We start from the raw sequence: 9,830 nt of genomic DNA on the forward strand, positions 1-9,830 counted from the left end.
TGGGGCTGCTTCTGGAACCACAGCTTGAGAACCAAGCTGTATCTAATGGTATTTCCAGTGTTGCCGGCAGCTACCGCGTGCCCCGGGGTCTACGGGACGGTACAGCGGGGAGCTGCCTGGAAGAGCCAGATTCGCGAATTTTAATCAATCAGTCCCTGAAGGGAAGCCTTGAGATACCAGGACGGGGTGCGGCTCCCCGCCAGCAAACTCCCAGAGTTGTGGCTCTCAAACCGTGATCCTCTGGCCACCAACCTCATAACCCCCTGGAGAGACTGTTGAAAAGCAGCTTCTGACTCAGGAATTGTTTAGCAATCATACCAAGGGATTTTTTTTTTAAGGTACATAGAAAGAGATTTGTGAGGAATTGGCATCACCTGGTTATGGAGGCCGAGACGTCCCAAGATCTGCCGACCGCAAGCTGGAGGCCCAGGAAGCCGGTGGGGTAGTTCCAGTCCAAGTCTGAAGGCCTGAGAACCAGGAGAGCCAGTGGTTTAAGTCCCTGAAGATGACTTATAAAGACCTGAGAGCCAGCAGTCCAAGGGCAGGGGAAAGATGGACGCCTTTACTCAGCAGACAGTGACTTTGTCCTTCCATTCTCATCAGGCCTGCCATGCATTGGATGACACCCATATTGGTGAGGGCGATCTGGATTACCCAGCCAGGTACCGGGGCTGGAGGTGGCAGGAGGGCCAACGGCCAGCCATGCTCTCCTGACGGAGATCCCCACAAAGACCCGCCTGGCCGAGCATCTCCAAATTGAACAGGAGATTCTTATTTAAATGTGAGACCCACTGCCCCAAGGACTGCTGGGTTGTACTTGAACATAATTAGGTGAGTAACAAGTATTCTCTGAGTTCTCTTAGACTCAAGGCCCATAACCACAGAAGCAGCTGATCAAGGGCAAGAGAGGAAGAAACGGAAGAAGGATTTGCGAAGCAGATGCATCCACTGCGTGTCAGGCCCTTTACACACACAATTGCTTGAATCCCTGCCAAACCCTATGAGATGAGTATAATTAGCCCCATTTCACAGAAGAGAAAACTGAGACTCAGAGAGGTTTACTACCAGCTCGCCCAGCAATAAGGAGCCAGAATCAAACCCACAGTTTTGACTGCAAATATTGCCCTCTGTCTGCCAAATGGGATAACGGAAACAAGGCAGGGCAGTGAGGAGCAGAAGGCTCTAGGAGGTAAGGTTCCACAGGACCCAGAAGCTTCTAATATCCAGAGTTGAGGCTGCTTGTGAGAGGCTGTGAGGAAGGACAGTCCGAGGAAGCAGTCACCTGGGAAATTCCCAAGGCACTGAGAGACCTCCTTCCCAAGCTTTCTCTAGAATGATGTACGTGCCCAATTCCATATCAAGCTGAAAGCAAATTGAGATGAAAATCAAATCACCCACCTGAACACTGAGGAAGGCCTGGTGTGCTTCCAAAAGAACAGTCTGGAAGTTTCCCCTGTTCTTACTTCCCATTGTTCTGAAGTATCATCACCTGACCATGCAACTCATGGTGTTTCCCCAGCTGCGCTCTCTGGAAAACAGGAACCCCAAGACACACGGCACTGTGAGTCTTAACTGAATAATATATATGAAAGAGCTTGATCCTGGGAGGAAGTCTCTACAGAGAGGCCCAGTGTCCTCATTGTCATTTTCACCATCACTCATATTTCAACGAGCAGCCTGCCAAGAATTCAGTACAAGATTCCAAAGGACCATGAAATGACATTTTTCCACGCTGTGTTTAAAACATGCCAACACTGTATTTTTCTATATCACTGGTGGCTAAAACTATACTTTTTTAAAAGCACCATTAGGAAAAGTGAAGCAATAGTGGTTTCTTGTGGAAGTAAACAGAACATACAACAATTTATAAATTGTAGAATGTGAATCACACAGGATCTTTTGAAGCCCACTGGTAGAAAAATGCCCTTTTTTCAGGGTGGATGGTTTTTGAAGGCTCAGGCCTAAAACCTGAGGCTATACTTGGGAGCCTTTCCTCAGGGCCATGAAAATTTGATTCCTCCTGTCAGCCACCAGCCTTCCCGCTCTGCACCCCTCCATCAGCCAGGTGGGTCTGAAGCAGGTGTTTGGGAGATACGCTCTGAGATTCAGCGTTGCATTGAGTTTCAGTGGCTTTGTGCTGGGCATACAAGTGCATTTTCTTCAAATATCACTGTCAAAACGGGGCCACGCTACTTAAAGGCTTTCCCTCCTGGACGCCCATTCAAAACTGGGCTGCACAACGTGAATGGACCTAGAGATTGTCATACTGAGTGAAGTAAAGCAGACAGAGAAAGTGAAATATCGTATAATATCACTTATATGCGGAATGTAAAAAAAATGATACAAATGAACTTATTTGCAAAACAGAAACAGACTCACAGACTTAGAGAAGGAACTTATGGTTACCGGGGGAATGGTGGAGGGGGAGGAATAGTTAGGGAGTTTGGGATTGACATGTACACACTGTTATATTTAAAATGGATAACCAACAAGGACCTACTGTATAGCACAGGGAACTCTGCTCAGTATTATGTAACAACCTAAACGGGAAAAAAAGATTGAAAAAGAACGGATACATGTATATGTATAACTGAATCACTTTGCTGTACACCTGAAACTAACTCAACATTGTTAATCAACTATACTCCAATATAAAATAAAAAGTTAAAAAGAAAAAAAAAAACTGGGCTGCAACCCATTGACCACAAACCACTGTCTTTGTTTGTGACCATGAAAGGCAAGGAAAGACTAATGCTGGCATAGGTGTAGCAGAACTCAAAGGCCTGGAGGACGACCAAAATACTTGGTAGATTTCTCCACCAAATGATGCACCTTCTTTTATTTTCCCCTATTTTGATGAACATTTTGCCATTTTTTTATGCTGTACCAGAACTGAATTATGACTTGCATTTCAAGATTTGGGAAACCAATTTCACATACAACAAATTTATTATGAAATTTGACATAAACACTGAGAACACCTAAAATATGTGGACCGCATAAAGAATAAAAATAAGGTGAGCATTCATGCAACTAAGAATGAGCATTGCCAGGACCCCGGTGTGCCTCTCCAAGCACATCCTCTCCGGGGATGACCCCTAGGCTAACTTTTATGATAACCATTGCCTTGTTTTTCTTTACAGCTTCCCACAAGTGTTTGTATTTCTAAGCATACCTTTAGTTCGAGTTGCTTTTGAACTGCACATAAATGGAACTTCTCTGCTCTATCTCTGCTCTATAATAATCCATTGTATTGATACAAATCAACTCTCTTTTTTTTTTTTTTTTTTGTGGTACGCGGGCCCCTCACTGTTGTGGCCTCTCCCGTTGCGGAGCACAGGCTCCGGATGCGCAGGCTCAGCGGCCATGGCTCATGGGCCCAGCCACACCACGGCATGTGGGATCTTCCCGGACTGGGGCACGAACCCGTGTCCCCTGCATCGGCAGGCGGACCCCCAACCACTGCGCCACCAGGGAAGCCCCAAATCAACTCCTTTTGATGAACGTTTGGGTCTTTTCCGGTTTTTCACATTGGCAAACAATGCTGCTATGAACAGTCTCATATGTCACCTGATTCCCACATGCAAGGGAATCCTCCAGACTGGAAGTGGGAGCACGTTTTCTGTAAACGGACATACAGTAAATATTTGGGACTTTACAAGCCAGTCAGTCTCTGTCTCTTGCAGCTATCCAACTCTGCCATTGTATCAGGAAAGCAACCAGGACCCGATGTCAACAGAACACAACAGATAACACAACCGTGCTGCAACGAAATTTTAACAAAAGAAAACCAAAGCAGATGGCAGGCCAGATTCGGGCTATGGTCCCATAGTCTGCAGACTCCTGCTAAAGATGGCCTGCTGAGGAGTGCAACTGCCGGGTCCACCCCACTGCACAATTCCGTGGCAACCCGAGCGTGCACTGCACAGCCTGCTACAGCCGGAAGCTGCAGCCCAGCCTGCTGAGCCAGGGCCACATCCCACTCTGCTGGGTGAGGCCAAACGCTTCCCCAGAGTGGTTCTGCAAGTTTGCATTCCCCCAGCGGTGTGAAGATGCCCCCTTCAAGGGGCATCCCTACCAAGGATGTCTTTACCATCCTTGGTGAAGACATCCTTGGTAAAGACATCCTTACATTTTGCAGAACTCAAGGGTGTGCAGTAGTTTGGCTTTGCATTTCGCTAGTAAGTAGCTGAGTCCTGACTTCATGCATTTCTGACAGCAGCCCTACTCTTGTGTAAACTGAAGATAAGTCGTTTTCCCTTGGGCACCTGAGTGGCAGAAATCTGTGCTTCTGTATCTCCCTCCTGCCCCAGAACCAGGCTTACACATTGTGGAGGCGATGATGTTGATAATCCAAATCATGTCTTAGAACTCTGAAGCCCTCCTACTGAGGAGAGACAGGCAACCGAGACTGGTGGTTGAGGCTGAGGCCATTTGGGGGTCGGGGGGTCGGGATACAGACCACACAACATATTAAGACCCTGAAAAATAAAACCACCTTACTAGCGAAGAAGGCGGAGCAAGCAGCTGTCTCAGTGGTTTCCAGGGGACCCTGGATCTTGTAAAACTGGCCTGGCTGGGGAAGCAGGGAAGTTACGGTGTACGTGCCAAGCGGGGAGAGTCCCTGTTACCACCCCTACTTCACCAGAGCTACGAGTTCTGGGTTGTTTGTCTGTATGTGGGGTCATCTGTTTTATAAATTCAATCACTATATAATTTTTATCTGAGGATTTTTATCAGCTCATTAAAAAAAACTATAGACCACCATTCAATATTAGTCAACTTACAGGAAGCCAATCCAAGAAACGGCCCCCGTGAATATACAGTCATCCCTCGGTATCTGTGGGGGATTGGTTACAGGACCCCCAAGGATGCCAAAACCTGATGACGCTCCAGTCCCTTATATAAAACATCACAGTGAGGGCTTCCCTGGTGGCGCAGCGGTTGAGAGTCCGCCTCCTGATGCAGGGGACGCGGGTTCGTGCCCCGGTCTGGGAAGATCCCACATGCCGCAGAGCGGCTGGGCCCGTGAGCCATGGCCGTTGAGCCTGCGCATCCGGAGCCTGTGCTCCGCAACGGGAGAGGCCACAACAGTGAGAGGCCTGCGTACCGCAAAAAAACAAAAACATCACAGTGAAGTTGTCCCTCTGTATCTACGGATCCAGAAAGCCAACTGGAATGATACAGTTAGGGTTTAAGAGCTGGATGCGGAAGCCACCTACTGGCTGGGTGACCTTGGGCCGAGATCCTCCACTTCTCTGAATCTGTTTCCTCGTGTGCAGAATGGGAGTAATGATGGACCCTTTCCCATTGGCTTAGTCTAAGTGTTCACTGAGATAATGAATGGGAAAAGCTTGCTATGTTTGAGGCAGAAAATGCAAGCAGTAAATACTGGCTGCTGCTATCTTAGTAGTTTTTATAAAATGCAATCAGGAGTATAGTGGAATATCCCCTATGTAAATCCACATAAACTCGTCTGCCTCAGAACCACACGTCTCCTGTTGAAGAAGTAGGCTCAGCTTGGTTAGATAACAAGAGGCCAAGAACCCAACTACTTTCCCTCTTTGCTCTGGCTGCCAGGAAGCTGAGGTTCCGTAACCAGAGGGTTGAGGGTGTGTGTTAGGAGAGGGGTGTACAAATGTGAGCCACAAAATTACATACATTAATTAATTTATATATTAATGTGAATGTAAGTACAGAGAGTAAGCAAAGGGTAGGTAACCAAAAAATGTAGGAACAGAAGAGCTGAATCAGGTAATTTTAATTAAAACATTGTAATTTTTATGGATTTTTATGTTATTATTTGTTAGCGTTTTAACAGTTGTGATTTGCTAGACTTCTCTTCCTACATACATATTCACTTTTACATTCACTTTCAAAACTTTATATTCTTTTTCTTAAAGGGATCCCTCTAAAACTTGGATCAACCCCTGCAAGACATAGAAAAGTCGACAGTGTCCTTCCTACTGCAAGATTTTCCAAGGGGCATGGCTGCAGGGAAAGCTCTAAGCAGGGCTCTCAAACTGTGGTCCCCAGATTGGCAGCATCAGCCTCACCTGGAAACTTGTTAGCAATGCAGATTCTCAGGTCTCACCCCAGACCTACTGAGTCATAAACTGTGGGGTATGGCCCAGCAATCTGTGTTTTCACAGACACTCCAGATGTATTGGAGGCACTCTGAACTCTGCACACCATTAGCTCTCAGGGAATCCATTTCCAGATCCTCAGGGTAAAAATATGCATTTGTATTGATCCTTTCACCTAAAATCGATCAGCTTGAGACCTGATCTACGATCTACCAGTTCTCAGCACCCACAATCCCCTCTTCTACTTTATCAGAGGGCACGCCTCTCACAAACCCAGAATCTCACCCCTCTGGTTGCACAGCCATGGCGAGTTTTTATTCTGGGGCACCAAAGGGTCCGTGTGAAATATTTTTCATGTAATAACCTGCCTTTTCCCTTCCCTCCTTGTTGGCAAACAGTGCCTTGCTCCAGAGGTTGTCTCCATACGTTCCATTCCTGCAGCAAACTACAGCGCGACTTCCTGCCAGCATCTCTCCATCCTAGAACTCGGAAGGGAGATGGCTATTACTGGACATGCATTACCACAACTATTAGGACTGAAAAATGAAATCAGACATTTCCGGTGAGCAAATAAGCCTGATAGGGCCAATTAACTTGAAAACAAGCGTCCGCTTAGCCAATTATGTTAAATGATGGCTACATTTTTCTAAACTGAGTAAGTCTACAGCTTCAAGGTTTTGATGCAAACATATTTAAGGGAGGTCATAAGATAAAGGCACTTATTTTTTTAATGAATTATCAGAGATAATATTGCATTTAATAATATTTTAAAATTTCCTAGCACTTTTGAGTATTTCAGGTTACACAAGGTGCCTCTAAATTGAAAAATAACAGGTACAAAAAAATAATCATTTGACAAATCTTGGAAGGCCTTTCTGGAATATATAACAGAAAGTACGAAAGTGAATGACTCTAATGACTGAATAACAAATCTTTTTGCAAGTCACTGGTTTCCAATTCTTTGCTTGTAACAGAATTGAAAGAGAGCCCAATTTATTTGTCAGCAAATGGATTCTAAAAATTAAGTTCTGATCATAAACTACTGGGTAATTTTTGGCATATCGCTAAGTTCAAAGAATTAAGATATCTATAGCTATAGATATTTATATATAATAGCTATAAAAACTCTTTGTACTTCTATCCACTTATTTACGTGAATGAGGTTACATCTATAAAAATGAAAAATAGGATAATTGATTCTAAAACCCATCTCATTCTGGCAATAAGTAGTGTTCATCCAGAGACATACAATTCAATTAGAGAGAGAGAGAAAAAAACAAGTTATTTAATAAAAGGAAACTTTTCCAAAAGAATTTTACCTTTTTAATAATTAGCAAAATACATATTTACGCTATTTGTAAATACAGCGTAATTGTAATGTTAGTTCAATCCTGAAGACATTTTTTAATACTTGGAGTTTTATGATCACAGAAAATTTGTTAGACCTTCTATTTGTCAAACTACGTATGTTTTTGTGGCACAGTTTGAGTGGGTGGGCAGCAAAACTTTAAAGGACTGAAATATATTAAATCAGTAGAAAATTCTGTGGTGAAAAAGGAATAAAGAAGAACTTGTTTGAAAGTACTTTTAAATAGATGATGGTAGGTAACAAATTGCAATGGTCTTTAGATTTAAACAAATATATTTAAGAGAGTAACTTTCAGTTTCATTTTAAAATGTCCTTATTTACCCACAAAATCAGTTTAGGGTGGCCCAGATGGGCTTTCCAGCAATGGAAGCCGGCTCTTGGCTCCCTTTTGGTTTTCTTGCTAAGCAGGTGTCAAGCTTTTCAAATAACAGGGCAGTTTTCTCCAAGAATTTGATCAACCTGCCACTGAAGATGCCCTTCACCCTGCTCCCTTCAGAGTAGAGCTTCCTCAATGTACCCCATGATGCCAGAAATCCCCGCCTTGGAAAGGTGGATATTTGAGGAGGACCAAGCTCTTCAAAGAGGGCATTTCTGTTGTGTGGAGGCCATGTGGACCCCCAACTGGCCTCCCTGACTCCTTCCCACATCCCCACACAGGCACGGAGATTATTCTGAGCTGTGGGGAAAGCCTCTGGCCCGGGCCTCTCCGAGCCAGTCCCAGTTCTTATCCCTCCCTGGGGTCCCTGTTTAAAGACTGTAGGGCTGGACTTCCCTGGTGGCGCAGTGATTAAGAATCCGCCTGCCAATGCAGGGGACACAGGTTCAATCCCCTGTCTGGGAAGATCCCACATGCCACGGAGCAACTAAGCCCCTGTGCCACAACTATTAAGCCTGTGCTCTAGAGCCCATGAGCCACAGCCACTGAAGCCCACGTGCCACAACTACTGAAGCCTGCAAGCCACAACTACTGAGCCTGTGCTCTAGAGCCTGCGAGCCACAACTACTGAGCCTGCATGCCCTAGAGCCCACACACTACAACTACTGAGCCCACACGCCGCAACTACTGAAGCCCGCGTGCTCTAGGGCCTGCATGCCGCAGCTACTGAACCCACATGCTGCAACTACTGAAGCCCACGCACCTAGAGCCTGTGCTCTGCAACAAGAGAAGCCACCGCAACGAGAAGCCCGTGCACCAAAACGAAGGGTAGTCCCTGCCCGCCGCAACTAGAGAAAGCCTGCGCGCAGTAACAAAGACCCTACACAGTCAAAAAATAATTTAAAAAGAAGACCGTAGGGCTTGTCCTGGGTATCAAATCCAATTTGGCCATGATTAAAGGAAACACACACACAGAGCCTGCCGTGTGCCAGGTGCCATGTTAAGCACTTTACACATAATGATCCACTCAGTCCACTCTGTGCATATGGACTGTTATCACCATCCCATGTAATGGATGGGAAAACTGAAAATGGATGGTGTAACTGTGTAACTTGGCACAAAGCTCGTCAGTGGCAGAGCTAGGACTTACCCCAAAGAGCGTGGATCCGGAGTCCCTACCCTCACCCCGACACCCTCCAGCGCTGTCCACACAGGATGCTCCAGTCCGCTTGCTCCACAGCTGACTGAGGGCTCCAGCTACCAGGGCTCTGCATCTTGGAGAGGGAAGGCGGGGCTGAGGCGTGATCTATGGCCCTTCAGCTGTCCACTGGCATACTGGGCCTGCTTGGACTTGAAGTCAAGAGGATTACAAACCCATGGGACTTCATACACACACTCACCCTGCCTTGTTCTGAGATCACCCTGCATGTGTTCTGAGATCAGCAGGTGCTTCCAAACTCGGGACTGCCCTTCACCCTGTCGCAATTCAGGATTTTTATAAAGCCCCATCAAAATTGCGATGACACAGAGCTGGGACACCAGGATGTCACAGGGGCAGAATCAGCAATCCCCTTCAAGACCCCATCAAGATTCAGGCAGCAGTAGGCACAGAGGCCATCCCTCTGAAACCCTCCTAGGTCGTGCTTCCCCTGGACCATTAATCCCATCTTAACCTGTAAGAAGATAGGAGAAAGGAATTGCCTTGCTTAAGGTAACACCAAGAATTCCTTCCAGGCTCTAGAGAGACTCAGGTAAATGGCAGCAAGAATTGAGAGTGAGTCAGGCCTGGGAGAAAGGAGGCTAAGGTGAAGAGGGTAGGGATAGGACAAAGGTCATTAAAAGTGGCTCTGACCCATACGTGAAGGACGGTTAAATGAAGGTATGACAGACAAGCCTGAAGTGGTATTACTCAGGGCTTAGCTGTAAGGAAACAAAATAAAGTTTTTATTCATCCTGTTTCATAGACTCTGCTCCCCTCTTTATCCTCTATATAATGTGT

The sequence above is a fragment of the Phocoena sinus genome, chromosome 11 (assembly GCF_008692025.1).
Source record: "Phocoena sinus isolate mPhoSin1 chromosome 11, mPhoSin1.pri, whole genome shotgun sequence".
In the NCBI taxonomy this organism is placed as follows: domain Eukaryota; kingdom Metazoa; phylum Chordata; class Mammalia; order Artiodactyla; family Phocoenidae; genus Phocoena; species Phocoena sinus.